The following is a 23,783-nucleotide window of genomic DNA, read 5'->3' on the forward strand; positions in this document are numbered from 1 at the left end:
AGGGGAACTATTTACAATATCAGAAGTTAAGAATACAAAGCCTGTGACTTATATCTTGAAAGATGAAAATGGTAATATAATCAGAGGAGGCTTCTATACAGAGGAGTTGTTAAAGACCAAATATAAAGACATGTATTTAGTAGAAAAGGTAATTAGAAGGAAGGGTGATTTATTGTATGTCAAATGGCTTGGGTTCCCAAGTAGCCAGAACTCATGGATTTCCACTAAGGATGTCCAAGGGAGCATGCCCGCGACCAGGAGCGCGCCCACGCCATGAGCCGAGTTCGCACATACATGATTTTGAAATAGAAATATAATATATCAACTGGAAAGGGGAATGGTAGATGTACTAGCAATTGTGCATGGGGCAGAGGGGAGTGGTGAGGGGGTGAGGGGTGAGGGGGGGGAGTTGGCCCAAAAATGTCGAACCTCAAAAAACGGCGGCGACAAACTATACTAACAATATTAAACAACTCATACGTCTAATATATAGATAAGATAAGACAGAAATATAATACATCAACTAGAAAGGGGAATGGTAAATGTACTAGCAATTAGGCATGGGCGGGGAGTTGGCCCAAAAACCTCGTGCCGCAAAAAACGGCGGCGACAAACTATACTACTATACATATACACATGCATGGGTCAATAAATGAAATAATTAGTTTTTTTTTATTTTTTGCTTAATATCGAATATATTTATAGGGAATAACTAAGAAATAAGGTTTGACAATTTTATAGGGATATTTGGTCAAAGATCAGGATTTTTGGAATTGGTGGCCAAAAAATGATCCCCATAAGAATAACATGGGAAAAACGTGTCTAAAGTGAGGTAAAACCGGCAGTTCTCCACTACTTACATCTCAAACTTTTTCTTAAAAATGAAATGGTAATGTCTGTAAGAAAATAGAGCCATACATTAAAATGAAAATAATTGTCAGTCCGTACTGTAGCATGGGTAAATAAAATTTATAAACGTTTACAACCTAAAAAAGTCTACGTAAGTTGAATGCATTTTACTAAAAGGTTTAGATTGAAATGCTGAGAACCCAACCGTTACAGTCTCGTGAAAGATCAGCTCAACATTATGTGCACAGATTGTATAAAGCAAGGAAACAAATCTGGAAACAACTTCGCCATCAAGACATTATTATTTCAGAGGCAATACCACAGTAAAAGTTCCTTACCTCCTCTACTCCCCCCTTGTCACCAACCTTCACCCTCTTTTGAGTGCATAAACCCTTGCTTCAAACACGCCAATGTTAAGTGATGGTTAATGGATTCCTAGAAACAAGACTAGTTTTGATCATGGACTTTGAAAGAAAACGCCTAGATAACTTCATTTTATAGGTAGTAACCTAAGCAATTTCTGAAACGCTTTGTGTCGTGCACTTAACCTAAATTATGATTTTATGAGTAGTTTCTGCAGTTCTGTTGGAATTATTATTTAATCCACTCACTTTTGTGGGAATTTACTTAATACTCCTTGTATTTGTGTGTCGAAAAAAAACTCTGAAGATAAAGTTTGTATATTATTTAATGGAAACAGCATTGACTCTTACTGACAAGCTATGTACAGTTCACGTACTCACGTACAATTCAATGTGCAGTTCACGATTCTGATGAGCCTGAACACAGCTTTTTACTTGCGTAGTGGCTCTTTTCTAAATTAAGAAAACATTTATATTTTATAAAAATGACAAGTTTCGTTAATTTTTGGTTATTTAAATTTTGCAATTGTTAGCTAAACTATCATTGAGTGCGTTACAAGTCCATTAGTTTTATAAAAATGTTTAGTATTTTACTAAATATTTCGTGCTGATTACAGTCAATTAGGCCGCTATTTATGGGAATACATTACTTACAAATTTACACTTTGGCCATAACATATGTAAGTGCTGTGCTGTCAATTCGTGAGCGACTTGCAAATGAACTAGTTTCCTTAAATATCTCGTCGAAGCTTAATGAAGAAGTCCGAGGAAGAACGTCCTAGGTAGGTCTGATAAGGGAGGTTTGGTTCGCGTGCCGAGATACAATAAAGGCTCCCCTACACCCACGCACACAGCCCACCGCGGCACTCTCAATACAGTATCTGACTATTAATAACCCCAGCGATCCATTACATAACATTGTGCAGGGTACAGACCGTGCACATTATCTCGTCCATCCATCTACCCGCCGAAATATATCGCCGACTTTCTGCTCTACCAAACCAACATTCAACTTACCGCGTTCGTTATTACAGGAGAGCCATGCAGACGTAGATGAATGTCGTATCGGTGACAGTTAAGACAAAAGTTCATTGTCTTTGGTGATAAATCTTACCTTAGAATAGGAAAAATCATCGGCACATAATGTCCAGGATTAAAGCGTCTAAAGAAATAATGAGGACCGTAGACGTTCCACGGATCAGCAAATAAAAATAAATACACCAATATAAGAATGGTACGGTACGTGCAAAATTCCACTCAAAATTATTGGGATAGCAATAATAGCATTTTGATTTACCTAAGTTAAAATTACATGTAGGCCTGTTAGTGTAGTTCAAAATGGCTTGGTTAATAACTTACTGAGGTTACATTAATTTATCTACGAGTATATACCGTAAAACAAACAATAAAACGAATGAACCTAATATTGCGCTAGTTAAAAGCGAAATGTAATGTGATGTTTCATATAAGCAATAAGAACCCATGAAAGGGTAGGAAGTCAGCGGGGAAGTAGCGGAGCCTTTGAAATGGTAAACATAGCCTCGCTGGAGCGACCCTTCAAACGGCAAACTAACCCAATCTGCATCCCACAGCCTTCAGCCCATGGAACTGCTGCGAGGCGTAGCTGCTGGGCATTGCTGACAACTGGCTTAATATGGACATGTATGGTAAACGGTCAACGTTTCTCTTGTTGTGAAAATAAAATGTTTACATAACATTTGCCTTTACATTTACATTAATGGTATCTTTTCTTCATGTCAAAATGTATTTACAAACGTTTTATTTATCCTGTACGTGGTGTTAGGTAATTATAACTTATCACATTACAGATTGCTCTATGTCACAATACATTTAACAACCACGTATTATTTCATGTTTATTCAATTTGCAATCGTACATTCGCACGTCCAGTATAACATGTGGGCTTATTGTCAAGATGAAAGACTCAACAGTAAGTGGCTTACTCGGGTCTGTTGTAAAACACCGACTTGTGGCAACATTGTAGTGAAGACATTTACTTTCAAAGTCATGACGGCTTCATTTGTTTCCAAGTGTTTGGTCGTTAAGACAATGTCCAAGCCAGACAACAGATGGATCGCTGTAAAGTAGTGTTTGTTTATACAAGCTACTAGCCTCTGGCTTTTAAGATTTGAATTAATATTAAGTCCCTGAGCTTCGCAAAAGATAAAAAAACACAGCAAGCATGGTTCGTTTATTATAGGTAATACATAAAAACAGTTCATAATATGTCTCGCTGCATTTTAACATACCAACTAGTAGTTTATGTAACTAATAATCAAATATGTTTAAGGAGTTCAAAACAATTCCAATGTAGGCTATATGTTTTCCGGATAAAATGTAACAGAAAAATTTGAGTAGAATGGTTAATACATCGATACAAGTTTCTTACTATCAAATGTTTTAATAATTAGGTAATATATATCTGTGCTATCACATCTTCCTTAGCACCAAATTCTAAAGCGTCCAATGCAAACTAAGTCATTAACCACCGAATATTCTATAACTCAGAATTATTTTGGCGATATAGGATTTTATAAACATTCTTTCTCTATAACTCGCATCTTACATTAAACATGCTATGAACCTTCTCATGTTACAATTTTATGAACGCTATTTATGAGGTTTACGCAGTTTTATGAGGTTTGTAACCAGCTGTTCATCTTCAGTCAGTTAGCTCGTTTGTTGCTGCCCGTTGTTGTCCGTGTAGGCCAGTCTGTTGTAGGATGACCAACGCTATGAGTTAATTATTTGATGGCAACATCCGTATAACTCCAACAACGGTCGTCCGTCTACCTACAGACTCACACACGCTTGTATGTACTGTATGTGAAGTGTGGTGTGGCTAATTATAAAACTCCTTAGATGTTTTATATTAATTATTATTGCCAACATTAATTTTGTCTATAGACTTTTTTCCCTAGTGTTGGAGGTATTGCATTGATTAATATAAAATACATATTACGGATGGTGTCTCAAAAGCCTTTTTTCAGAATATAAAAACATGTTAAAACTGTCCAAATAGCTTTAAGAATATAGCTGTGCATGGTTATATACCGAAACAATTCATTTGAATGAACGCAAAAAAGTCAAACTACTTCAAAAATTACTTTGTTCATGCTAACAGCATTAGATTGAAAGCAATAAATTGATTATGTTGATAAGGTCTGTAGGTTAACCCAGCCAATCATAGTGACACGTTGAATTGCCTATGGCACGCTACTCACAGCACACTCCTAACATGACACAGCGATCAACTATTGAAACACTCAGGCAATCAGATAAATCGGCCTGATCAACTATTTACAACTTACTGACTGACAGGTAATCAAGTAGTCCTGACCGAACAACCAATGCTTCTGAAAATCTATAAAACTTAAAGGTAACCCAACCAATCTGTCCTAATGTGAAACATCGCAGTTAATGTGATGCGAACAGTTATAAAACTTGAAGACTATTCACGAAATCTGTCTGATCACCTAACAACTGTTGTAATGTGATAAACTAGGGTTATAGTATACAAATCTAGAAAAAATCCACCTAATTGAGTAGTTAGGTCTAAGTACAGCTTCACAATCAGCAAAATATATCTACAAAACATTCTGGTCCAAACACGTCAGATTAGTTTTATATCAACACTGTTTGTTAAGTAAAAATATGTAGGCTAAGTAGTTATATAACATGCACTTAATAAATAAAATCCACCTAATCAGTTTAAAAAACTATAAAATAGTATGAATATGTGACATTAATTGTTAAAATGTCAATAGTGATCAACTAAACCCATCTGCTCAGCCAAAGAAACTTAAGAGGTCATCGATTATATCATTTAAGAAACTTATTATTTTGCACGTGGTTTCCATTTTTTTTTTTTTTTTATTAAAATTATCAACCGTAAAAAAGGCATATAGATGTAGCGTAATAAAATATTTTAATTCTTTTATTTTAGGAATGTAAGTTCTTAGTAAATAGTAAATTAAAAAAGTAAAGTAAATTAAAAATATAACTATATGTCAGATTCTTTACAAGAGCGAAAAGCGTTTTGTTACTACCACAAAAACAGTAAGAATTTAAAATAAACTGTATCAGCAATCTGATAAAAATACTTTCTCCCATTAACTTGTCAACTTCTCTTTATCATGGGCAAGCGGTGGGAGCTCTTATTATAATGAATTGAAAAAGTTGCAATAACCTCTTAAACGTAATTTTTACAACATTTAAGGGTTGTACCATCATGTTTAGAAAATATAAGGACAGTAACATATGACATTTTTTACAAAATTGTTAAAGCCGTTTTTAGTGAAAACCAATTTCCCAGTTACAGTATATTATTGGGTGTTATAGGTAATCACCATTAAAAATCTCAATTTCAAAACGGATGTTTTATTTAAAACCTAAACTCTAAAATGTTGACGAAAACAATACTTTCTCCATGCGTAGGAGGAGAAAACAATAGCATAACGAAAGGGACATCAGGAGTAAAGCAACAGTTGATAGACGTATTGATTGAAATCAGCTGATTCGACATAATACAATGTCACGTGACCACGGGTGATTATTGTTAATGTAACAGCTGAATGGATATAAATACGTTCCAGTTGTTTACATTTACGTAATGAAAATACCGTAACTAAATCAGTTCAACGACGATTTCTCACGCAACAATAGTTTGCTGACTTCCCACGACTGACATTTTACTTTATTATTTATATTGCATATCTGCTACACCTTTATTAACTGTACCTATGTTATGTATTCATATTGTATGAGAAAGTATAAGGAATTACTATGCAATCCATACAATTACCTAAAACTGTAGATGGTTATTGTCAGTGATTATAATATACCAATTAAACACGTTTAAGACATGTAAGAATATGTACATAAACATAACTTTTAAAGATTTTTTTAAAATTTAAATGATAGACTAATGAAAGAACAAGTAACACACACTATTCGCGTGAATGAAAAGTGAACATTACATTAGTCCAAAACGTATCTGAATAAACTACTAGCACAACCCGTTGTGACTTTGCTCATGAAAATTTTAAATTAAAAAGCTTGTTTTTATTATGGGGGAAATATCACGGATACGGTCTTAAAATAACACGTATTTTTATAAGATTTGTTCATATTTAATGTGACTACTAAAGACACCACTGAACTAAGGAAGCATTTAATTAAAAACATGACTGTCCTTCCACTAGGTCGACCTCTGGAACAACCTTCATAATGTGTTTAGCTAGAATACTATTCCGCTGAATCAACTTATACTTGAATTTACACGCTTAACCTTATTTCCAATAGGACATTTAGTTATTGAGTGAGCTATATTCGTCTTTTATACGTATATATTTGTATTGACAAATTTCCTTTTAAGTATGAGCGTGGTGAAACTGGTAGAAAAGTGTAGGATTTATTCAAGTCGTCAAACCTAGGGGTTGCTGTCAGGCTTCAGCTGTCAGTCTACCCTGTCATCTGTCCCTGTCAGTGTGAGGAGAGGCTGACAGTTATTGGGAGATGGTAGTTACGAAACATTCTGACACAAACCTCTTCACAGAACGAGCGTCTCATACAACATGTTCGTGTTACTATCACTGCGATTGCGATGTTGCAAACTGTTCTATAGGATCAAAGTAAACTAGTTAATTTTTTTTTTAATTATTTGAGTAATTAATATTACAAGTGTAAACTATTTTGACATATTAACAATGAAAAAAAAAATATTTTAAGCCGTAAAAATACAAACGTATACACCTTATTTTACCTTACACTAAATAAAATCAAACTAGTTAATAATCTAATCTTTGATTTGGAGAGTAGAGTGTTGATGGCAAATAGTCATTATAATTTTTCTCAATGTATTTCGATCTCATTTGTTATGAATACATTACTTTAAAACGCCAATGGGAACCTAATAATTTCGCACCAGAGGTATGTCGCCTCTGATTGGATTTTTCATTATAAGAGTACCTCTAAAGAATATTTAATAACATGGGTTAAACATAACGACCTTCATATTAAGGGATTAGCTGCTGCGACAAAGTGAAAAGCCGTCTGTGGTGGTCTTTATTCTCATGTCTTTGTTGTCATAATATAACAAATATTCTACTGAGGTAAACCTTATAACGCTTTGCTTTGATGATCAATTTATTTAGTTTATATATACTGTAGTAACAGCTTGGGATAAAGTACCTATTTAAAGGCGTCTAGGACTTTTAAGTATGAATACTGCACGTATATAAGTTATGATAATCCTGAACAAATAAATAATCGTTTAGTCAATTATTTTCCGGATGCATAATCAATATGAATTTCAAGATAAGCTGACATACATTTGCAAAAATCGTATGACTATAAATCGTGACCTATAATACTTAGTCTAGACTTCTTTATACAGATTATGAACAGCAAAAGATTTTCTTTTTCAATTTTGTTGCTATCTTTATTCTTTGCCATCACACCATTGTAATTAATTACTATAATCATTTAAATCGTGTAAAGGTTGATTTATTATTCGTATGTTTGTAGCATTCCTATCAACTTAGATCATTAACCTGGATTACCGTTAGACCACGATACAAGTTTTATTTGGTAGCAATTTCAATATGTTTTTTATTTCTAAGATTTAAAAAAACAACATTTTCTCTTAAGATAAAAATTATAAGACTAGAATGTCAAACATTATGATAACTAGAACTATTTTGGCTACAGTAAAAATGCCTTAAAAGTAAAAACCGTTCTACCTATGGTGAAAAATCTACCTAACGTGCCTATGATATAAGTATCTTAAAATCTACCTAACCGTAACGTATCGGTAACCGTATAGCAAAGTAAGCTTATACCTGTGCCTTGTTTTCGGGTAATGCCTCTAGTTTACGGGCCCCTAACGAGTAACATGACTTTACCGTCACGCTCAAACGATATTGGAAAAGTTACGCATCCTCTTGTGTCATGGCATTTCTACAACTTTACTGCTATTCTGCAGATTTTGTTTTGTCGGCATAAGAATGTTTGACTTATGATTACAGATATATGTTCAAGCTATATATTCTTATCGTACCTATACAGTTATAAATACGTTTGTCATAATACTCAAAGTTATACGTAGATATTGAATACACCTTTTACCTAGCGTGCATAAGATGTTTCTGATTACAAACTTTGGTTTATACATTTATAATCAAGATTATCTAGTAATATGTCGTAAAAATATAATTATCGATGACTGTTATTCATATCTAGAGCAGTTGTTTAACGTGAAAAAAAATACATTTGATAAGTTAAGTCATATAAAGGAGTTTGTAAATCTCTATTTGGTATAAACAATGGATGAAAATTTAATAAAATAAAAATCGAATCGCTTAAGTGATGTACCGCTACACCGTAGCCTAATAAATAATGTGTTTAAACTTCCAACCCAGTTAACATTTAAATTACCTAGAGAAGAATAAAACGCAAGTGTAGTCAACTCAATAATAAGATTAAGATCTTTAAATGTAATTATTTGTATATCGTCATAATACATTATTCATGTATTTGTATTATAATGCATCATTGTAATACATCATTTTCAATTACTAAAGAGGCCAATGAAAAGAGGCTAACAGGAATACATATTACAAAATTTGTTTCATTTGATACAATATTGTGGGTAAAATTCTAAATACGAATTGTTACAATTGGAATCTCCTTTGTTGGTCAAAATAATGGTCACCATTTAGCTATTAATTTATGTATTGTCCAGTGGCATCTGAAATATTTCCTTACATACATACATGTATGTAAAACATGTAAAGAGATTTAAATGTCAATAATGTTAATCTAATGCCTCTTTATAATGGTTAACTATTTTAAAGATAATTCTTTTAAATATACATATTTTTACAAAAAGTTTGAGTTACATTAGTGGATATTCCATCAAAAACATTACTACAATTACTGTGTTGAGCATCATTACTAAAAACCAGTTGTTCATGTTAACATTAGATGAATACATTGATTTGTTTTATCCCAGGAGTTGAATACTCTACTAGTCGCACATTCCACCCAATGAACTTAGTGTTTGACCAATTGAATCTAATTGATGGTCCTCCTATTTCATTGGATTAGTTAATTGATTAGGTTTCTCCAAACGTTGATTAATTTTGCTTTGGTCGTTTCAAGTGTTTTTGAACGCTGGAATGTGGTTTTATTTCAGGATTACGTTCGTGCAAAGCAGCCTCGATTAAAGTTATCTTCAATTTATCTCTCTCTGTGCTTTTACAGTAATTAAAGCAAAGGGACTGATGTCAATTCAAAGTATTTATTGACTATGAAATTCAGATCTCTCTTGTATTAATTGAAAAATACTTTCAATTGATCTAATATTACTCGTATTCAATCGTTATATTTTGATTCCTTAAAATTTCGATCCGTTTTGATATTTATATCAAGAAATGATAATAATCAAGAAACTTGAAATCGTAAAATGTATTCCTTTCACTGCTGTTATAAAATACGTCCATATAAAGCCTGTGATATAACAATACCGACTTAAAATATTGAGCAAACCCTACTTAACTGATTATATAGTATATATCACTTTTATCTGTATCACATCTATAAATATTTTCGTTAGCAAGCGCCGTTGGGCGTTATGAAGTCTCTGATGAAATTGAAACTGGTATCGTCATTAATTGTTTCTTCAAGTTATTACTTGTTGATAAGTGCTATTATAGCACACATACAGATGCACTACATGAATAAATCTCTATTGGAATATACCTACATTTATTAATTTAGTTAACAGATTCTTCACCATCAGTATTTTCAGTAAATATGCTTTTAACAATACTTCATTCAGTCCAATATGCTATAGTTTTTTTCAAGCATTGCAATTAATTGGTATCACTCTGTTTGCTTGTTGTAATTTATCTATATAATTAACAAACAATACATTATAGCATAAGTCAATTTAATGATGACACATTTTTAGAGTATTATTCGAAAATATCAACAATAAAACGCAAATATTTAAACAGTGTTCCAGTCGAGTCCTATGGATATTAATATTAACATTGTAAAGAATCTTAATAATTTTTATTTTGTTAAAAGGGGATAACAAACTCGCATCTGGTTGATTGTATGTTCATAATACATTTATTTTAGTCTACAAACCTAAGTTAGTCTTATTTGTAATTATGTTATTAATGTAATTTAACAATAATTTATTTTCAGGTGAGCGCAGCAAACAAAGCAATTCAATGGATGTAAGTAATCTTTTCAATACGATAATAATGTTTTTTCGGTGGTAATCTAAATCAAGACCGGATCGTAGTAAAAATGTAAAACACAAATTTAATTATAACACATCTTTGAATGCGTATATTAAGGGGAAGCCAAACTTGAAAAATAATTATTTGAATTAAAATGAAGAAAAAAATAAGTACAGCCACTTTGTATTTTTTTATATTATCTTTTAACTCTTCTGATATTAATGTTAATATTAATGTTAATCTAATATTAATATTAAACTGATATTAATGCAACTTAGTATACATGCTAAGGTAAAAGATACTTATGTTTAAACAGAATTAACTTGGTTCATTTCAAAATGGTGGTTGTAAAATAAAATTTCTTGATTGCTGTCTAACTTATATAACGTGTCAAAGTTACCAAAAACCGACCTGAAAAATACTTTGACGTCTTAATTATGTAGTAGGTTTATAATGTTATGTATTATTTATATTTGTTTTATCTACACTAATTCTTAAACGTATAACGTAAGTTAAGATAACAATAAATCCAATTAGGTTGTACATAACTAATGAAATATTCAATCCAAACAAGAGCATGTTTTATTTTAGTCTACATTTTCAATTAAGTAAAGTTTAATTCTTTAAGTTTCAATCCTCTTGACTGAGATTTAATAAAGTTTTAAGATGAAATCCGATTATACTGTCTGCGGTTTGTGTTTAAAATTTAGATTATATTATTGAAATGGGCCAAATGATACAAATAATCTATAAATATTTCATTACTAACATATAACGTATTTACATAATTGGGAAATTATTATTTAAAGAATTCGTCAAAACACCGCTTAGTATTCTACACCTTTTACTTTAATTTTCATCCATGCAGACATTAACAAGAGGTTAACTGGCTCAAATCTTGTAAATACAGTACTAACATATGTTATACTATGCACAATCTAAAAGCTCGTGTTAATACAAACATTTTAGTGGAATCAGAATTTGTCTACTTTTGTTTGTTTAGAAATGGTTGCTCATTATAGGAAATATTTAGTACCATTTTAAATGTCTTAAATATTTCTTGAAAATACAGATGCCTTTATTCTGATTAATATTTTACATTCCATGTGGACCAAACTTTACTTAGATATACAATTTTACAACAATATCACCAAAAATATTTTTTCAAGTAGTTACATAGCCAGTCAAACCTCAACCATTGTTAAATATATGTCAAACAGCATCATGTTGAAGGTATGCCGATTCCAATAACCTTGTCCGTAACTGTTATAGTTTTCAAGATATCAAAGAAAACATATTTTCCTGAATAAAACCATAGACAAAAAATTCTTTTTTTCTGTGATAAAACTCACATTAATTATATTAATCAACATTTTATGTCACAAAGACATACGAGCAGCACTGCAAGAAATTAACATGCATTTTATTTATATGGTGAACCTGTTGTTTTTTTTTTTACTCTAAAACTAAATGAGTTGCATATATGATTTAAGGTACACACAATTAGAATTTTTGACTTTGTTTTGTCACGGCGTAATAGATGTTACATCTGTGATATATTCTTGTCGTAGGATTCACCCAACCCTCGCAAGGTCACCATGAGACCAAACGATCTCCGCAGTCCTCATATCACGTGACCGGGCGATAGTAGACTTCTGACAATCCTACATGTCATATTAAATGGCAAATCAATATGTATCGCAATGAGGCTTAACAATAGTCAACTTTCAATTGACATTCAATATATTATCTTATATATTACAAAAATTTGGTTTTTCTTTTCCGAGTTCGTTTGGCTCTTCTACCCGACCGATTTTCATGATTGAGGTCTCGAATTGAAGGTATGCACGCACAAATTTGCCATCAATCATCTACAAATATTTACCTACAGTATTACACGACCAGAACACAATTTGATCTATTTTACAAATCTTACTTAAATTTAAGATGTACCTTTATTAGTTATAAATTTATAATCCTATTTATTTTAGTCTAAGAACCTTCAGTTAAATACTGGCTTTCTTTACGCTATTAGTTATTCAACTCGGACGAGTTTCAAGCAAACGCAAGGTGAATAACCAATACAAAATTATTTTTCATAATGTTTTAATATGGTTAAAAATCAATAGATCCAGTATTATTCATGTTTTCTATATGTTTTAGACACAAAATAATCAGTAAATAATAGGATTTAATTTGAGCTATTGATCGTTTGAATCAGTTAAGCTCAAGATACTGTATTACTCAACCAAAAATTATAAATGTGATTGTTTCTCGGATATAATAATTATTTTAACGCGGCGGAGCAGCATGGGTCCTCTAGTTTTTCTTAACAATAATTCGTTGTTTATTTCTAATGCAATAACAACTGTTCTAAAGATCGTTGAATTCCGGTTTACACGGGATGGTTAAGATTGTTAAATTATAAAAGTAAACAATATTTAAACATTTTATATGTAAAATGTTGTAATAAGATAATTCGACTTGTATGTTACAATTTTAAATTGCACGCGGCAAGAGAGCGAGAATAATAATTGTTGCAAACGGTGAAAGCTATTGAAACAAATTAAGAATAAATTAAATCACAATTGAGTCTGGATGATTCTGATTTGTATATGCACGTGTATACTTTATTATTTGATGTATGTTTAAATCATCTCGTTGATTTAACGTATTAAAATATCTCCACAAATTGTATGTCTTCTTCTTTCGGTAAATTGTAATCAAAAGGTTTACTTTAACGTTTCACTTTATCTATAAAGTAGTACGTTTACTTCGTGGAAATAAATGTCAGTAAATTATTTCAGTCGTATCATTTAAACAAACAACCAGTCGGTAGGATAATACAGATGATTCACTTAATCGTACACTCAAAGCGCTTAATCAATGTGTTGTCGATTGAACGAACGCTTCACGTCTGTTCATAAACAGACTAACGTGATTACCGAAACACTGACAAAGTAAATACAAACTCGCCGACCCTTTCATGAATATTTTATTTATTAATCGAACGTATTTGTGTTGTATGTTTGAATAGCTCCAATTTGGAACCTACTCTCTGGCATGACTGAGAGAGAAAGCGAGTTCTGCTGAGCTCACAGCGGTTCCGTGGTGTAGTGGTTATCACATCTGCTTTACACGCAGAAGGTCGCCAGTTCGATCCTGGCCGGAATCATTATTTTTTACTCAAATGTTTCTAACGCAATCTTTTTAATTTGAGAAAATAAACAAATGTGGTAATTTTCAACACTGTTACAAATAAGTTTTCTCGTATTTTTAGTTTTTACTTTATTTTTAGATTACTTGTATTGAAATATTATCTTTGGAGACATTTTTCGTTTATTGATAACAGTTTTAAAATAAAGAATCACCACAAAAAATGTGTTTTGACATATTATAGTGATTGACAAGCCTAAACAATTACTATAACCGTTATATGAATGCAATGTTTTATTAGTTAGTAGAAACACAAAAACGAATTGATTTCTTTGTTCGTTTTTGTTACGTCGTTTGATCAGTGTCGATGTCCAGTTGCTAGAGTGTAGCGTACACATTGATTAACCCGCTTTATAAAGTTTCTGTGTTTATGTTCGAGTGATCTGTTAATTTGTAAACTCTTTGTCAGTTTTATTTCATAATTGTTCATTTACGCTTTAAAAACTTTAAAAATCTACGTAAACATTGAAATATTTACTAAAGCTAGCTGGGTTGTGTCTATTGAAACATAGGCATTATTTAAACGATAAGTGTTACAGTACACCACTGTTACAGTACTTTTTATTTTTATGTGCTCCTACTTGTTCTTTTTCCGATATACATTATAAACAAAATTAATAAACTTGAAATATCCACGTATACTCAACAACATTTAATACTCAATTATATATGATAGTAATAAATCCCTTATAAAGATTATTGTGTTAGGAAACTTGTGTGCAACATGAGAATTAAACATTCAAATAACAAATCATATAAATAATTAATCGATTCACTGAATTTATGACAAATGTTTGAACAAAAAGCAGTAATAATTTGAAACCTTCTGAATATGTATATTTTATCTACCTGCGTTTAAAATCTTAATTAAATAATCTACATTTAATTGATTCACCAAAATGTTTAATAATATATTCATCGTTAGAGGATTTATTTATCATAATTACGATCCAAATACTAAACAAATTATTACATTAGCTACCCTAATAATTTAACAATCGCATTAAAACATAGTATGGATTAAAAGATTCTTTTTACAACACAAAAAAAAACCGAATGAAGGGGAATTGAATAAGACATGTACTTTTACGGAACCTTCAAAGTCATAGACTATCGGTACGCAATACTTTTTTAATTCACAGTTGCCCTCAGTTGAGCATCGCCCGGTCACGTGATAGATATGAGGACTGCGGAGTGCAGCGGTCGTTTGGTTCCATCGTGATCTGGCAGAGGCTAGGTGAACCCCAAGACGAGAATATCATATACGAAATATATCATTTATATAAACACGGTTTAAGCCAATACTTTGAAGAGACATGTACAGAAAAGTGTCTTAATTATGACCGTACACTTACATCGTTTGACGTAAACGTACGTAAGGATGACTTGTATTTTTTTTTTCAATATGTCAGTTTAAGATAAATACGTTAGAAGATTTTATTTGGGTTTTTCCCAATTATTGTCACTCGTGGATGGAATAATTAACTTAATTGTTGTCTCTACGAATTAAGAAAATACATTATATTTGATTATGACCTCTGTCGATTTAGTGGTTTTAAGGTGTAAAACAAACGTTTAAGCAAATGCATTAAAAATAGTATAAAATAATTATTTGGTTTTGGTTGATTTGAGTTCAAGTTCTCCACAGAAGGTTTTCGAGTAAGCAAACAACACGATTATCTAAATAGTTACGTAACAGTTAAAGCAGGTAATAACAATCTTGTTTACTTGTGTTACGTTCATACAGCAAACGAGCTCGACTATTGACATACAATCGTGGAAGTGTCTAGACCAGATAGCATAGTCGCATCACACAAAACAATCTATAAACAATCCGTAAACAGCCAGCCACTTGGGGAGTCTCCTTTTAAATAAAATCTCAGCCGATATAATCGGCTTTAGTCTTAAAAACAAAGTTTAAGAAAGTTCGCAGAAGAAGGGGAGTCGAGGGAAAAGCGGTGGGTTGTTCTAAAATATCGGTGAGCCTGGAACTCGTAAACTTATATCTGTTTGGAAAATATTAAATGACTTGAGTCTAATTTCACTTAAGTTGCTCTTTAGCCTGTAAATAGAGCAATTTTTGGGACCTTTCCTCAGTACCGTATTGAAATAAAGAAAGCTAGATCCAATGGAGAATCGATTAATGCGAAATTAGCTTGTTTATGTTTTGATTTAAATTAGTTCCTACTTAACATGAGTTTAACTAATACTGGGAAAACTGAACGTAATTTTGAATTAGTAATGAACTAACTCCATTTGTCGACGAAAGATTAACTAACTGAGAGATAGTACGAGGATTAGTGCTAACAGGAATAATAGTGGAAGGTTATATCTCAACTCGAGCATACTTAAGACAACTAAAACAACAAAATGTGTGTTAACATGTTATGTTCTTACAAACAAACCATAGTTATTGTTTATGAAATTTTCTTTTTCATCTTTGTAAAAAAGTTTAGGGAATTGCTTTAACAAAGGCTAGAATGTACCCTTAGATTTGTAACACACCTTGAGACATATAGGATGCAAGTTTATGTCAAGGGAGCTAGGTTGTGTGCGGGTGAGGGGGGCACAACCACCCCATGAATCTCGAGCTCTCCGCTCATCCCTCGCTATTAATTTTACCCCAATTCTCTGCCAGAGGTTACCGCTTAAGTGAGATGAAGAACTAAAAGTTGTACCTTCAAGGTTTGCCTTCTAAATATCTATAATCTATATATTTACCGTCTTTGCAAGGAGAAACACAAATTTACTTTAGGATTGACAGTAAAAATATATTTAAAATACTACCAATCAAATAATTGAATATACAACTTGAGGATGAGGTAATCAAGTACTCATTAATTTCGTTTGCAATACTAATGATATATTTGAAGAATACTAGCTCAAAGCACATTCACGTGGCAATAAAATTTACGCTGCTTTCGTTTGACTTGTATACCATTTTTATGTACCATCTTTATTTTTCTTAAAAAATTTCTAACATCCTAAAATTGTAATTAAAGTAGAAAATATAAACTTTCTTAAGGACTGTGCTTGAACAAACGTGTCCACAGAACATATGTTATTAGAAGTGCACAGATCTTAAAATTGCCGGGTGCCATGTTGGGAAAATTCTTAACACTAGAGTAAATTTAAATATTACTCCATACGAGAAGTTATTATTGAAAATTACCTCACTATAGTTGTTAGATATTATATATAACTAATTATAATGCAATAATAATTATAATGCAATAATAATTATAATACAATAATATATTTAATAACATTTGTACCAGTTACTATTCCTGGCAAAGGTGTCCTGTTATCTGGGGTCTCAGAAAGGTCAGAGAGTTGCCAAGGTGGAGGCATGGCTCTGCTATAAATCTTGATAACTCTCAATCTGGGGAGATTAGCTGATAAGTGGCAGCGCGGCAAGCAGCGGTAGCATCTCTATACTTGTAAACCGTTGACTTTGTGTTTGTCTTGCTAGCATAGAGTACTGAACAGCAGCATACCTATTATACCTACTTATACCTACTGTTACCTACTGTTATAAATACCTGTTATACCTACTTATAAACCGTTGACTTTGTGTATGTCTTACTAGCTTAGAGTACTGAACAGCAGCATCTCTAACTTGTAAACCGTTGACTTTGTGTTTGTCTTACTAGCTTAGAGTATTGAACAGCAGCATCTCTATACTTGTAAACCGTTGACTTGGTGTTAGTCTTACTAGCTTAGAGTACTGAACAGTAGCATCTCTATACTTGTAAACCGTTGACTTTGTGTTAGTCTTACTAGCTCAGCAGCATCTCTATACTTGTAAACCGTTGACTTTGTGTTAGTCTTACTAGCTTAGAGTACTAATATTTCTTTAGAGAGGATACTAATAATGTTCTAACAAAGCTCGACCCACAGGTACTTAGTTGTAAATCACTGTATGCATATGTATAAAAATCTGATCCACGACAATGAAGACGCTTTAAAAGAATAAGAATAAGTATATATTTATTTCCAAAATTACAAATTACAAAAATTACAATCGTGGCTGTAAAGAAAAGTACACAAAGGAAAAAATCCCCACAAAGACTGTACATCTGCGTGTGGGGAGAGTCTTCTCTGTCGCATTGAACTATTAAAAATCATATTTATATGAAATAACGTATTATTAGTCAGCAAAATCTTATGTGTGAGTCAAGTTTAAAATATTTTTACATAGTCCTTGAATCTCCCAGATTAATGTCCAATACCACTAATTAAGCCTATAACGAATAGTCTTGCACACAAGTGAAAGTTGTTGGCCCGGAACTTTTAAGTAACATTGAAGTCTGTATTGTAACGTCACTCCATTGTCGGTAACGTACGTCTTTCTACCCCGGTATTTTGTAAACTGATCTTCTTTTGTCCGAGATTTGTTGGGTCAAATGTGATTTCTCGGCTCCAAAGATGTTTTCTGACAGTTGTTGTTCCCCTATCTTTCCGCATTTCCTCTTCTCGATAAACGACACTTGGATGAAAAAGTAACTCGTGTTCGTAACTAGTAAAGCGTGGTTATCTTACAAACACAGCCAACAACCAATCCTGTTGGATTTATTTCACGTTACAGTTTTTCAAATATTATAAACCATCATGATACTTTTCATGTTCTTACATCCTAACAACTGTATGTATCCATCTATTAATAATGCAAGTCATGGTTTAAGTTTGCGTGAATAAACTAACTGTGTCTGGTTTATTTAGTATTTTTTATGTAGCCTATCCCTTTCTTGTTAAAAATTATATCAGTTTTAATAATTGTGTTCACGCATTTGTCAGATTCCTTAAACAGTTGGAAAACTGTAAAATTTTTAATAAAGTATTACCACCAGGATTATGTAAGATAATTTTTTATTTTCAATTTCACGTGATACGATTCTTAAAGTATTACTAAAACAATTAATTCATAATACAGCATTGTCAATACTCTAAAACCCAAACCAGTGATTCGCCTCAATACACCGTGCTGTGTTTACATTAATCATGTACACTGCCATTATCACATTGTCTATTTACATGTCCATTGCCCCAAGCCACTAATCCAATGCGTACCACCGCTTAGCTTATTCACCCATTCAAGCTAATTTTACCGATTACATTTATCCACGGTTTTCACTTACTTCAACATTTATTACAAAAGAAATTCGTAGATTATTATTAACTTTTATACTTTTAAACGTGAATAGAAAATGCAGTATTATTTAAAGGAATGATAGTCAATATTTTGGTCGACTCTTCAAATTGTTTCAAGCGATCACTCAAACCTGTAATTTATATTAAGTTATTAAGCCGACGCAATAGCTCTAGCCAAAGTTTTAGTGATAATCAAAATACCACACCATTATCATTGTATAGGTTTCACTTGAGGAAGCATCAATGCAGAAACAGGTGACTTCACTAATGAGACCTCTCCGTTTAACTTAATCAAAATTAGTAAATACAAACTTAAACTAAGCTAAGTCACCGGTTGTTGTCAACCTAGGCTTCCAGGAGAGGAAACTTTCATATTTTAAAACACACACTACTTCGGGATTAAACCAACTTTCATATAAAAAAAACTAATAACTTCTTAATAAGGATAGTACGTGTTATAAAGTTTACGTAAATTCTTACACAAATTCAAATAACCTAAACGACCTTTTATTACATTCTTCATAAAAACCTTGTAAAAAAGTAAAATTGTAATGTATTAAGTGAGATTAGACGTGTGTTTATTGCATTTAAATAAAAAAATAAGTACAATGTGCTGAGCCTATCCTTAATCTTTACACCTATAAAGTAACTTCATGTGTAATATTAATGTTAGAGGAAACACATTTCAAACGTAAACCTATTTATTCCTTAGATATGCCTACAGGAATTTATATGATATAATACAAAGAAACAAATCGTGTATAGTAGAAAAACCTCATGTATCACAAGCAATGAAGACCACAAGAAGAGGTAAACTGGGACACTTCTTTCTTACCCGTAGCAGCAAACCTAAGGACTCGTTAAAGCTTATTTTATTAAATAGGGGATTCAACTAGATTTATTATGAAAATACGTTAGTTAAAATCCAAACAGACGAATTAATACTCGCTTTGTCTGGAAGTTTGCTGTGACATGGGGTGCTAACTAATATCGTGTTATAGAAAACAATACTTCCAAACACCAATAATGACCGACAAGAAAATTAGAACACCATGTTTAGTCATTTATTATGAACAATAATTTCTTCAAATGTACTTTTAATCAAATAATTAGTTGTTTACATGAATAAAATATACTCTAAATATTAGAGGAAATATATATTGCAAATGGTGCTGTCAATGCTTTATATTGTAACACTTACATACTACTAATCTGTGTTAATAGTTTACAGATTACCAGCAACAAACGTTTTGCATCATAGACGACAAATAATTTAACATAATATTATCATACATATCATGAAATTGGAGCAACGTCAGTGAACCATCTTTAACAGCGAGAAATCATATTTGACCCAGCAAATGTGGGACAAAGGGAGGTCATTTTACAAAATGCCGAAGTAGAAGGACGTCCGTAACCAACAATGTACGTCACAATAAGGACTGCCACTTTACTGCAAATAAAACATAACAAAACTTACAAATCCAACATGTTCTTTTTGGCATATCAGTCATCAATCTTTTTATGTATGGTGTGGAATATTTATATTAATGCCAGTTTAATGTCCATCAATTCATTACCATTGGCGTATAACTTTTATTTTTCATTTATTTAGTTTACATAAATTTATGAAGGGGCTTAAACTAATTTGAAATTATTCAGCTTACATCATAAGTCGTAAGATTTTTCAAGAATCCAGTTGTTTGAGAAAACTCGTAATATTTCGTCAATAAATACCTGTTTTGAAGTTTCACATGTTTAGTAATTTAAAGTTACTATATATGAAGCCATACAGTATATGGCTTATAATTTATATTTTATATATGATAGGTTAGGTATACGACTCAAGTTGTATTTAAAATTAACTTGCATTTACATGTAAATGCGATTACACATATATGCAGATAATGTTCAAGATAGGTAGGGATAAACGATAATTTCACCAGTAAGCATAACGTGTTTTGTAATAATAGAACTTGCTCACGTTGTTAACTGTTTTTAAATTAAGTACTAATTAATCTACCTATGCTCAATACCTAACGAAATGCCCAAAATATAAATTGATAAATTTAGATAACTGAAAACAGCTCAACATAACGAATAATTGTATACAGTTAGGAGCTCCCTAGGTAAAATATGACGTCGATGATTTTAGCTGTCGATAAATAGCTTAAATACTATACTCAATGATAGCATACTGTATCACTCACTAAACATATTTGTATTGTTTCCATATAAAACGGTTTAGTAAAACGTAATATTTGCCCATACGACCTTTCAAGTTTTAGCAGCCACACTGAATCTCTGTAAAATGTGTAGACTAAGTATAAACACCCTAAACCACGCGAAAAGACAACCTAAAAGCGTGTGAAAACGCTTGTTGGCCATATAAATAAAGTAAAACAAAAGAGCTCTTCTTGTAACACAGTTCAAGCCATATAATTCATCGTATTAACCCCCACCCTAGGACGCCGAGACAGTGAGCCCCGTCTTTGAGGAGCTCCATTTGCACTACTTATTGTTCTCTTGCTTACTTTTTGTAGCTAGTATTTTAAACTAGTAATGTTGACACAAATATTGTTTTGAAATAAGGATCGTTAAAACTACAGCACGCCGTAGTGTATGCAGTGATGTATAAAATGTTGCTTTTTGCTTGTCAAGTAATTAAATATGAATTAGACACAATATGAAATTTCTTTTTCTTTTTTAAATAATAATAGTGGGTTTAAAGTTAGCCCACGATACAACTAATCCCAAACTGTGTCGAAAATCTTTCAAACAATTTAACTAAAATACTTCATCAGCCAAATCGTAAATGAAATAAATAAATGCACAACAAACATGACTTTCAAAATAAAAAGTCACATTTATCTTATACTGCTTTACACCGTTAAATTAATTAATAAAACTATTGATTGGTTAAGTTAAGCTGATAAACAAAACAGAATACAGTATCGAAGACAAATAATCACACCTGATTTTAATAAGGTAATAAATTGAAAGAATAACATACATATAAGTACAGCTGAGGTATTTTTAAGATTATATATATGGAAAGTTCCCTTTAGAAAGGAATTTCGACCTAATGGATAGTTTTGCGCAAGATTTCTCGTCATGACAAACATTGTAAGTATATGGTTTATGGGGGTGTGACTTGTAGTTTTCTTAAAAGTTCATGGATATTTTGGGATTTATATATGGATTTGTGGTAAAATTAGTAGTTAGGTAGATTATATGACTGGAACAACACAAAAATAAGAAAACTAGATTTTTGTTACAACTTTTAATCCATTTTCAAGAATAAATAAAAATGACGAAACGGAAATAGTTCGATTATTTCGCACTTATTGTTGACGTTTTTTATTCGTGCATTGTGAAGATATAATTTTTACTACAGGATCACTGTTCACTTTTGCCAGCAGTCAATAGAATGTGGTGTACAAGTCAGAAGCAATGAAGCACAATCTATCATATTATCGTCAGACAGTCTCACGAGGCGTCTAAATCATGGGATGATGGATACGCTCCGGTTTGTACTATGATAAAGGATTAATAGGTGAAACCACATCAATATCGTAATGGGTGCTGGCAATTCATTACTCGTACAATGTAAATCTATCTTCCTTGTTTTCCTAACTTCGTAGTTTAAAAGTAGGTGAAATATGTCGGCAATGATTTATAATCTATAACGGTTCTGTCTCTTTAAAACACCATTTACTGCCATTTGAATTCTGTTGGGTTGGGATGTACAATTATATTAGGATGTTGTTTAATATAGATCATGTATTGAGTAAGAGATTTGATAAGACGGATTAACATCTAATTTAGATAGTTTTATAAGAGCAAATATTTTATTGAGAGATATTTTGTAAAAAATATCAGTTTGTCTTACACTAACATAAACCACTAAACAACATGCTTATTATCCAACCCAACCTACGAACACAGATCTCTTATTTTTTTTTTAAATCAGGTCAAACCTGTTAAAGTAAACATATTTTTAGGTGTACAACCATCATTTTAACACGCATGCACGAGGGGTGAAGACCATATCAAGTGCGTTTAGTCAAGCTCGATCCATCATTTATTCCTAAGCCAGTCTCATGACCCGGCTAAAGCATGAGATGGATGAATGCTGTCTTATACGTACGGATTACTCCGAACTCTGCATTTACCAAGCATACAAGCGTACGTAGAGTGATTAGGAGCGAGAGTTTAATACTTAGTTAACCTGTTTCAAATCAGTTGTAATAATAATTTTAATAGGAATAGGGTGACATCACCAGTGAATGGCCGTTTAAGCTTATGTTTCCTCTTACACTTGACATGGGAAAACATGGTTTTAAGCTACAGTATAAACAATAGTTTAAGCGTATTGTCCGTATTCTCCTTTACATCCTAATGATAACAGTTTATGTATTTTGTTCGAACAGAGTGTTAAAAAAAATCGCACATAAATGATTGCACCGGTTAATGACCGCATATTGTTTAACATTTTCAAACTGTATTACCCCCACTCTCCTTTTCCCGTTCAAGATTCATAGGTTGAAACTGGACTCCCTGTATTATATATATAATCATTTTATAATCGTAAAAATATTTAATGTTGTCAATTACCACTTTTTCGTCCTAAAAATACCGTAGAACTTTATCCACGGTCAAGTTCTGGTAATGACATGTTAGTAAATAATCTACAACAGCAATGTCAACTGGCAGTACAAATTCTATGTTTCCTCTTGACTTCTGATGAAGTTTTGTGGTTCCTAGTACTCAACCTTTCAGAAAGTAACCTTTCCGAAACTTTAAATCTTTCAAATTGGTCAAAATAAAGTTCATGACCGGATTGATTATTCACTGGCTATACCCAAAGATGCGATCCGTTAGAAGACCAACTACATGTAATATATTGCAGTTCCCATCCATGGTGTAA

The 23,783-nt window shown here is 32.0% G+C and overlaps 1 protein-coding gene and 1 non-coding gene across 12 annotated transcripts in view; both read left to right on the forward strand.

Moving 5' to 3' along the window:
- The window catches only part of LOC128986010 (RNA-binding protein Musashi homolog Rbp6), an 802,253-nt gene that overhangs the window by 347,428 nt on the left and 431,042 nt on the right, over positions 1–23,783 (forward strand). The window lies entirely within an intron of this gene.
- Trnav-uac (transfer RNA valine (anticodon UAC)) lies at positions 13,589–13,661 on the forward strand. Its single transcript has one exon. It is a non-coding gene; the product is annotated as a tRNA-Val (tRNA).

Source organism: Macrosteles quadrilineatus, unplaced genomic scaffold, assembly GCF_028750875.1.
Source record: "Macrosteles quadrilineatus isolate MER2022 unplaced genomic scaffold, UCM_ALF_1.0 Scaffold_2__2_contigs__length_208266976, whole genome shotgun sequence".
NCBI classification, from domain to species: Eukaryota; Metazoa; Arthropoda; class Insecta; order Hemiptera; family Cicadellidae; genus Macrosteles; species Macrosteles quadrilineatus.